General features: G+C 34.1%; 1 long non-coding RNA gene across 2 annotated transcripts; it reads left to right on the top strand.

Annotated features, from left to right (window-relative positions):
- Positions 1-1,573: 1,573 nt before the first annotated feature.
- Positions 1,574-4,056, top strand: LOC140052116 (uncharacterized). Of its 2 annotated transcripts, none has more exons than XR_011845580.1 (3): positions 1,574-1,633; positions 1,955-2,411; positions 3,082-4,056. It is a non-coding gene; the product is annotated as an uncharacterized lncRNA (long non-coding RNA). The 2 variants fall into 2 exon arrangements; XR_011845579.1 differs by lacking the exon at positions 1,574-1,633 and adding an exon at positions 1,739-1,858.
- Positions 4,057-10,007: the final 5,951 nt, after the last annotated feature.

The following is a 10,007-nucleotide window of genomic DNA, read 5'->3' as shown; positions in this document are numbered from 1 at the left end:
ACACAAATCCAATGATATCATACAATATGATATAACTAAGATATCAGTCTGATATCGGCAACCTCTCACACAATGATATCATACAATATGATATAACTAAGATATCAGTCTGATATCGGCAACTTCTTACACAATGATATCATACAATATGATATAACTAAGATATCAGTCTGATACCGGCAACTTCTCACACAAATGATATCATACATTATGATATAACTCAGATATCAGTCTGATATCGGCAACTTCTCACACAATTATATCATACAATATGATATAACTAAGATATCAGTCTGATATCGGCAACTTCTTACACAAATGATATCATACTTATGATATAACTTAGATATCAGTCTGATATCGGCAACTTCTTATACAAATGATATCATACTTATGATATAACTAAGATATCAGTCTGATATCGGCAACTTCTTGCACAATGATATCATACAATATGATATAACTAAAATATCAGTCCGATATCGGCAACTTCTCACACTAATGATATCATACAATATGATATAACTTAGATATCAGTCTGATATCGGCAACCTCTCACACAATGATATCATACAATATGATATAACTAAGATATCAGTCTGATATCGGCAACTTCTTACACAATGATATCATAAAATATGATACAACTAAGATATCAGTCTGATATCGGCAACTTCTTACACAAATGATATCATACAAAATGATATAACTCAGACATCAGTCTGATATCGGCAACTTCTTACACAATGATATCATACAATATGATATAACTAAGATATCAGTCTGATATCGGCAAATTCTTACACAAATGATATCATACAATATGATATAACTCAGATATCAGTTTGATATCGGCAACCTCTCACACAATGATATCATATACATAATATAATTTAGATATCAGTCTATCAGAAACTTCTCATACTAATTATATAATACAATGATCAATTCTGATATGAAACTTTTAATTTTATGATATCATCCGATAATCTCAGACTTACATCAGTCTCATACCTTGGGATAACATTTTATTTCATACCTCGCCATGCTCATTAAACTCTAACAAAATATATTCCAGTGGGCACAGAACATAATTCCAACGTTTGAATCAACGTTAAAATTTCGTTGATGTGTTGAAATGATGTTAACAGCGTATTCTAAACGTTGATTCAACGTTGAAATAACATTGTCTTTCTAACTAACCTTTTACGTTTATTTATCAATGTTAATTTAACGTTGAAATAATGTTCAAATTTAGTTGACATTTTTGTCAAAAAAGGTTGAAGTTATGTAGTGTTTTTAACCAACTATTAAGTTTGTTTGTTTATCAGTGTTATTTTAACGTTAATTTAACGTTGAAATTCATTTGACAATTTTGGTTAAAATGACAACATGGTTTTATATATTATACAGTATTTGTTTTAATACAAATGTTCTACATATAGTAATGTATAGCCTATACCAGTTGTATTGAATCAAAATGACCTTTCACGCAAGATCAAATTTCATAAGATACAAGCTTGTCATTGGTTCGTTTCATTTTGATACACTTTTTAAACTGTTGTCAGTTGCTTGGTGTTGATGGTGGTGGTGTTGAGACAAAGACTCATCTTTTTGATAATTGTAAATACAGGTAAGAAAACAGTCTTGTTTTTATTTAGTAATCTACTAATTTATAAGCGTAGTCCTTACAGTTTAACTAGTTTACAATAATAACTATAGCCTTAGTCCACTTGGCTTGTGTTGTGATAATAAGAAACTAACTAGAGCCTGGCAGGGTGCTGAACTCAACTGTATTATAATTACTGGATACTATGCCAAGGATAACTCCAGTACTTTTTATGAAGGTTATAAAATGGTATGTTGTAGGCCTGGCTAGGCTGTCTGCAGCTCCTATAAACACATGCTAGGTATCACAGCTATACAATACACTCACTCACTTTCTTTTTTTCAGATGTAGGCCTATAGCCTAGTAAGTAGCTAAGTAGGCCATAACAAGCCATTAGCTAGAAAAGACAGCAATGGAATAATAACTGTTTTAATACAGTAAACTGTAATATCTTCTGATATACGTTGACGGTTGTTTTACATTAAAAGAAGTAATAATACTGTTGAATGTATATGAGCTTTATTGAATTGAACTAATTTTGCTTGTCCGAAGACTGGAGAGAATAATGATAATCTATTAACTTTTCACTGAGTTGGTATATTGTGGAATTTATAATTGTTCTAATGGGATTTCTAACGGGAGTTACTACAGTATAAACAAGTGTTGCTGTCCAGTGGTCCGATTTGCCCTAGCTTTCACTGAGGTGAAGGTGATGTGACATGATGTGCATCTAAATACAGTATACAGATGACCATTGAGATAATATCTAATATGGGATGATCAATGATTTCAGAAATAAAAGGTTGGTATTTAGTGCTTTACTCATTGACTTGATAATAATTATGTTGTGCAATAATTATTACACTGTTACAGTAATATTATTTATATCCATTTATAATTTGAGACTTTATATAGTGATTGTGTATGCATTATTTATCTAAGTACAGTACTACATATTGAACTATTTATAGGCCATACATAACCTTTAAAAAAAAAGTACTGTAGCACAATGCGTATTATAAATACGAGATTAAATTATCTATTTTCAACGTATAATGTTGTTGGAATCTATAACTATTAACTTTAAATCCGTTAAAAAATGTTTAAATTTTAAACATATTACTGACCAAACTCTGTAGTTTTTCATAAAATAATTTTAAAATAGTTTTAAATCCTTTTACTAGGTACTACATATTGAACTATGTATAGGCCTATGCAGATGTTGAGTAAAATCTGTAGCCCAATTCTTATGATGCTGTGCTGCACCCAGATCTCACTCAAGATATAAGTGTACAGTACTGTACACAATTAAAGCTAGAAATGCTTTAGTCCTGTGAGTGGCCCGGATCTCGGCGAATTAGATTTGCTTTTGAAAGGGGGTGGCACATATTTCTCAAATTGGGTAGTGCAATAACTGATTTTTTAATAAAATGAAATAGGCCTATAATATATTATTTATTTTGCTGTTGCAGCTACAGTGAAACACTTCCACAAGGATGACAACATAAAAGTGAAGAGGGGAAAGTAGTACATCAATACAACAGTAAAAATGGAAGCCGGAAAACAGATGGAGGTTTTTCTTTCAAATGCTGCGAGCAGAATTAAAAGAAAAGCAGCCCCACCAACTCCAAGACACACATGGAACTACTATTTTTTTTACTAACATCATTATAACTCCGCTTTAACCACGTGCCGTAGATCCGATAAAATATACCAACAAACCAACATAGAATAACAACTTTTTTTCAGCTTCCTTTTTAATTTTAATAGACACTTTGCTTACTATTTTTTGTTTAATCAAGATTTTAAAATAGCTTGTAATAATAAAATGTTACTTGCCTATTATTACATTACTTGTATTTGGTTTATTTATGACTCTCGCGGTAGGGGAGGATCATGTTATTGAGAGTGTAACATCTAGTCCGCAAGAATAGGCACTAAATCAAAGATATTTCTATGGTATATTTATTATTGTTAGGCTCAAAGTGATCTCACCATTATTTCCTATGATTATTTATTATAATTATCTCATGGCGACCTCATCAGGATCTCATTGTGATCTTACCATGATCTCATTAGTATATCATGGCGATCTCACTATGATCTCATTATTATCTCATGGCGATCTCACCATGATCTCCTTATTATCTTCATGGCAATCTCACCATGATCTCATTTTATGATATCAATTGCTGATATCACTTTGGTATCTATTTGTGATTTCAATATGATATCATAATTGATCTCTTGAATATCTCAGAGGCCGACATCAATGTTGAGATCGCCATGAGATCATTCTATGATATCAATTGCTGATATCACTCTGGTATCTATTTGTGATTTCAATATGATATCATAAGTGATCTCTCAAATATCTCAGAGGCTGACATCAATGTTGAGATCAACATGAGATCATTATATGATATCAATTGCTGATATCACTCTGGTATCTATTTGTGACTTCAATATGATATCATAAGTGATCTCTCAAATATCTCAGAGGCTGACATCAATGTTGAGATCACCATGAGATCATTCTATGATATCAATTGCTGATATCACTCTGGTATCTATTTGTGATTTCAATATGATATCATAAGTGATCTCTAAAATATCTCAGAGGCTGACATCAATGTTGAGATCAACATGAGATCACTATGAGATCAAATTCTTACCTGGGTGCCTTGTTCAGTGATTTCGAGCTTATGCCTCATGGGTGTCGCTTTCGATGCATGTAGAACAAACCGGAAAAGAAATTCGTTTTTGCCAGTTGCCATCCGACTCTTCTTGAACTTTGACTCTTGTTATATTGTACTGTGTATTGTGATATTTTTGTATATTTTGTTTGGATCATTTTAATCCAGACCTTTTTATTTGAATTGCTCCGTGTGGGATGATATTGTTAAACCCTTCAAATAGAAAAGGACTCACAACTTATATGTCATCAGTATCACTTTCTTGTTCGGGTATTAGTACAGTGAAATGCCATTGCATTCACCACATGTAGTTCTAGTTACCCCTGAATGCTTCAAGGAGATACTCAGGTGCTGGCTTTAAGTCTGTGCGTAGAGGAACCATGTTTCCATCATCTGATCTTCCATCCCCAATCCTCGGTACACATATCAACCCCACTCCATTGCTAAAAGATAACTTGAACTTGAAATGATGTTAAGTACCTTGGTTGTGGTACGATTATGAAGTTGGCGATATGCGAGGTTGTACTTGTAGATGGGATGGATTCAAAGGCATTCCACGTTTTCCAGGTCGTCCATTGTACAGACACACTAAATCATTTTCTCTAGCAATCACAATGTCATCCTTTGTAGCTTGTTTGCATCTGAAGACTACAGCATAATGTAAGAAATAAGTGCAATGACAAGCTTTTTTTAGAGGCAATTCTGAAAACTCTGGATGTTGTGTCACCAGTATCGCATGAGCAAACAGAAGGTTATCACAGATGTCTCTCAAAAGTACTGTTTGAACCAGTTTGATAGTCCAGCATCTCAGTTCCAGTCTAAAGAATATCACAATATGTTTTAAATGCTTGACTGCAGAGGAGCACTAGTAGATCCGTGTCATCGGATAATGACAGATGTTTTCCTGTTTGCTGATTCAATGGTTTTTTGTACTATCCGAAAGAACATCTGCATCAGCAGTTGCATTCACTCATTGCCATGTTGTTCAAATACTAGTTACGAAGATTTATAAATTGTTGTTTGTTACAGAAAGTGATCTAATTTTGTGGAACATGTCACTGGTAAAATGTACAGGGACACTACCACCTGACACGCCTTACCATGTGCGCCGTCTTTGGTGTATGAACCGCTTTCATAATCATCAAAGACTATGATGGCAGAGCAATATTTTTTACAGATCTCTACACTATTCCATGGAATGCTGTGCAGTAGAGCACTACCATCTAGAATGTAGGCCTACTGGACATCATTCAGTGATTTGGATGTGTTAGACTATTCAGAAGAAGTTGTTTCCACATAGCATCATGTTGGTTTATTAGCTGAAAGTATTGTAAGTTGGTAGTTTCAAAAAGTGCTGGTGGATAACAAAGTTCATGTTCATGTGTTGTCACCTCGAGTCTCCTCTGGAACTGTAGGATCAATGCACACATATTTGCCTGTATGTACATATGACTTGATTGCCAGGATCTTGAATACATTGCAAGGCCAAAATATTCAATGCTTAATACCACATTGCTTATATTCCGAATCACCTGCAGTAACTCCCGTATCAATGGTATGAAGTCTCTGAGTCGTAACCAAATGTATTTTTCAATTGCCATTGTGTCCCTGACGTGTGGCCATAAGGTCTTATGTTGGCCGCTGCTGGAGTAACGCCCTGATACTATTGCATTATTTTTCATTACATACATTTCAGCGCAGATTTGGTCTGGATGTACTCATTCCTATATCTCTTGCCAAACCTCTGGTTTTCTTTGAGGCTTCTCATAGAAACCCTTTCAATCCAGTCCAGATGGTGCGAACGTCATACAACATGGAGGTCATTGTCAAACTGCTGTTGAACATCTTTGTATTTCTACTGGTTAAAAAATCGTTAAAATACTTATACATCCCAATATAAATACTGTAACTATGGCAACACAAATGCCATCTGGAAAAAATGGAATGTAGATCATCCAGAAGCAACAGGAACGGAGATGTCACTCATCTGCATCTTGAGCTGGTCATTAGTGTATCGCTTTGGACTGAAATGTTCACCCCAGGGTATCCCTGTGTGTATACCATTGTTGATTACAGCTAAAACAACATTTTTGCCAAAATTGACACATTATGTTGTGTTTTTCCGCAAAAATGACATTCTAAATAACATGTTATGACTATAAGTTTGATATCACTGAATAGGAAATTTAATAAGCTTTCGGATGACATAAATCACACTTGTATATAATGTATTTCAAATGGTTAAATATATGTAATTAATGGGGCATATTAATTTTGACTTAAAATGACCTTTATTGACCTCTGACCCCTTGACCCAATGCTTGGATTTTCGGTGACTTTTAGTATGTTGCTCTACACTTTATATGGAATTCAAAAATACTTGCTTTGTTACTATTGCAATTTGTGGTGGGTATATCATTAGATTGACTGGACTATTAACAGAAGAGTCCAACTCTTACTGAAATTTGGTAAAGGAATAATAAAGTCTGATACATTTAGAAGCATTCTTCCCCCTGTTCGTGACATTAGCAGAACCCTGAGGTCTGCAAGTAAGCCTCTACTCGAAATCCCGTTTGGTCGTACAGAAAGATTTAGATCTTCACCAGTCCCTTTTTTAGTCCGACTCATTAATGATGAATATTGAATAGGCTGGCACTATTTTAACTTACAGGTGGACCAATTTTAATGTGTTAATTTTTTTAAACTAGTTTTACCTTTTATACATACTGTATTTATATATTTTTATCAAATTTTGTAAAATACTACTTTTCAGCCTTTTGGCTGCCGTTGTATTTTGATGTCTTTTTATGAATAAATATACCTAAGAAAAAAAGAAAAAAAAAAAAAATAGGTCGGCCAATCAAAACGCAAGTGAACAATTGGGACTTTACTTGTGATTTATGTCATTGGCCTGTCAGCACAGTCGTTTCTTTCTAGAATTAAACGCACAAACTTGTATTGGGAATAATGTATGTTTATGTGGTTATTACTATCGCATTTAGGTATTGATAATAATAATAAGGCTTTTGAATATATAATTACTGTCTGTAGAATAACATTTATACATTTTCGGTTCGCGATGAAAAGTTATATGAATGGATTTGTAATATAGGTATTTATAATAATAGTATATGGGTTGTATTATTGCTAAGCTATCACCAAATCGCGTTATAACATTATTTCTCAGGGTTTTTTGCACCATTGATCAATACCAAACGCGTATCGGTATTATAGTTTTTAATGAATCATTACATTAATAAAAACACCCAATTAAATCAATCGCGTCAGTCCAATTCCGACTTATGTTTCGATCACATAGTTCTGTGTCTACACTGTCTCAACTAGTTTAACAAAAAAAGTGTGATGTGCCCAAATATGGTAGTGATATGCCCGAATATCGTAGTGATATGACATCGTCATGTCTATATAATATGGGCACATCATATTTAGTTTGATAGTATAGACATAGCTTAAGAAATATATTTAAAAAATGTTTTCTTACATTTTGAAAAAAAGTATTTATTTGTTTATAAGCCCAATTTTCCAGTCTTAATTTTACATTTTGAAAAAAAAAAGTATTTTATTTGTTGATAAGCCCAATTGTGCAGTCTTATTTTACATTTTGAACGAAAGTATTTATTTGTTGATAAGCCCAATTTTGCAGTCTTATTTTACATTTTAAACGAAAGTATTTATTTGTTGATAAGCCAAATTTTCCAGTTTAATAATAATGACCCCTTCCACAGTGCTTATACCATATACATTTTACATGATATTGACCGTGGGTTCTTTACGCCTCTGATGCATTTGTTTTTATTGTACCTTTTTAATAAATTATTATATGTTTAGGCCTAATCACACCCAATTTAATGAAACGGTCAGATTCTGATTTCAATTGAACGAAAGTAGTACTGTATTTATTATTCATTGATAAGCCAAGGGTCCCATGGCGTTAGCCGATATCTTGAGCATTTGACTCATGTGTCAACCTGTAACACAAATCATTCTTCAAAATCTAAAGAAAGAACCTCACACGTCTTTTTTGTGAGTGATACACTATGGATATGCCCACGGAAATAATATGTGGACATTGCAAACAATCATAGGCCTACAGTAACAAACATAACATCTATATTATAAGTGAGAGAGTTTGTCTGTCTGTCTGTTTGTTTGTTTGTTCGTTATACAAAATTTTGTTACTGCACATAATCTTACATATGGGGTATCAAAATGACCGCAATTGTACCGGGAATGTTCTAAGCTATATTTCAACATCATCCGCCACCTAGGATCCAAGTTAGGGACCAAAATGTGGTAAAAACCCCCACTTTCGATGTTTGTTCGTTATAAAAAATTTCTGTTTCTGCACGTAACCATACGTATGGGGTAACAAAATGATAGCAATTGTACCCGGAAGGTTTTAAACTACATTTAAAAAAATTTCCCCGACTCCTGGGGTTTTTGTGGGAGGGGTGGGGGCGGGGGGGGGGTGGTGTGGTGGTTTGTGATGTCATTTTTTGCTAGGGCTCGGGGTTGTAGGCTATCGAATTGTAAAATTATACTACAAAAGTTTTACAGTATTTTAATTATCCTCAGCAAGGCGTTTGGGGAAATATAGATATAGATATAGATATTTTATTCATTAACCAATATGACACCTATTCAATTACACATTTAGCAAAGTACTTTTACCATTATCCAGCTATGTATCGGTCTCTTGGATTGTCTCATTACAGACCCAGTGGGGTTGGGAGATAGGGTTTGGGAGTTTGGGTTCAGGTGATAGTGGGGATTTTGATTGCTTACACCAGAATTGTGGTTGGAAAATGTTAAAGTATTTAATCATCCCTGGGAAGCGGATGGGAGTTTGGGGTGGGGATGTAGGCCTATCACAATGACCGAAACTGTATTTGGATGTTTTAAACTACATTTGAAAACTGCCACTGAGGGATTATGGGTTGGGAGTGATAATAACATAATTTGTTCTGGAACCGGCTTCAACACATCACCCAGTGTATCTGGGGTGTGTTTGTAGGGGGAGGAGGAGCGAAAATACTAGCGTAATGAAGTAGCCTATATGATTGGATTGTACTAGGAAAAGTTACTAAATTTGAACTGTCCAGGGGAGGAGTTAAGGTTTGTTGATGGTGGCTGCTGAGGTGCTGAAAGGAGAAAGAAGGCTGGGGGACCGCAGTATCTAAATTACATATTTTAATTATCTGCCAATATGACATCTATTTATTTACACAATTTACAACGTACTTCAACCATTATTAGACCCATCGTAGCTATGCATACTCCTCTCAATTCGAAGCTTAGGTTGAATTGAATTTGTCCATCACTGGGAAGAATTTGTTTTTAAGAAAGAGTATGGGGTGTTATTGAAGAGGGGTGGAGGTTGGTGAGTATAGACAGATACTGCCGTCGGTTGTTATGTACTGAGAAGGCTGTAAACTAATTTTGAAACCCGCCCTGGGGCGGGTAGTATAATTGCTAGTGGCTAATAAGCATAACATTCAGACTGGTTTGTTTTATAGTGGATTTTTATTTACTTTAGCATGTAGAATAAAACTAATAACAGTGGCTATATTAATAATTATACTGATTATCCTTGATGTTATCGCGTCTAATAATAAAATATTTTGTTGTTGATAAGCCCAATTTTTCAGCCTTGATTTTACATTTTCAACGAAAGTATTTAT

This window comes from Antedon mediterranea, chromosome 6 (genome assembly GCF_964355755.1).
Source record: "Antedon mediterranea chromosome 6, ecAntMedi1.1, whole genome shotgun sequence".
NCBI classification, from domain to species: domain Eukaryota; kingdom Metazoa; phylum Echinodermata; class Crinoidea; order Comatulida; family Antedonidae; genus Antedon; species Antedon mediterranea.
The sequence above is the reverse complement of the archived record's forward strand: the minus strand, read 5'-3'. Positions and strand labels throughout refer to the sequence as shown.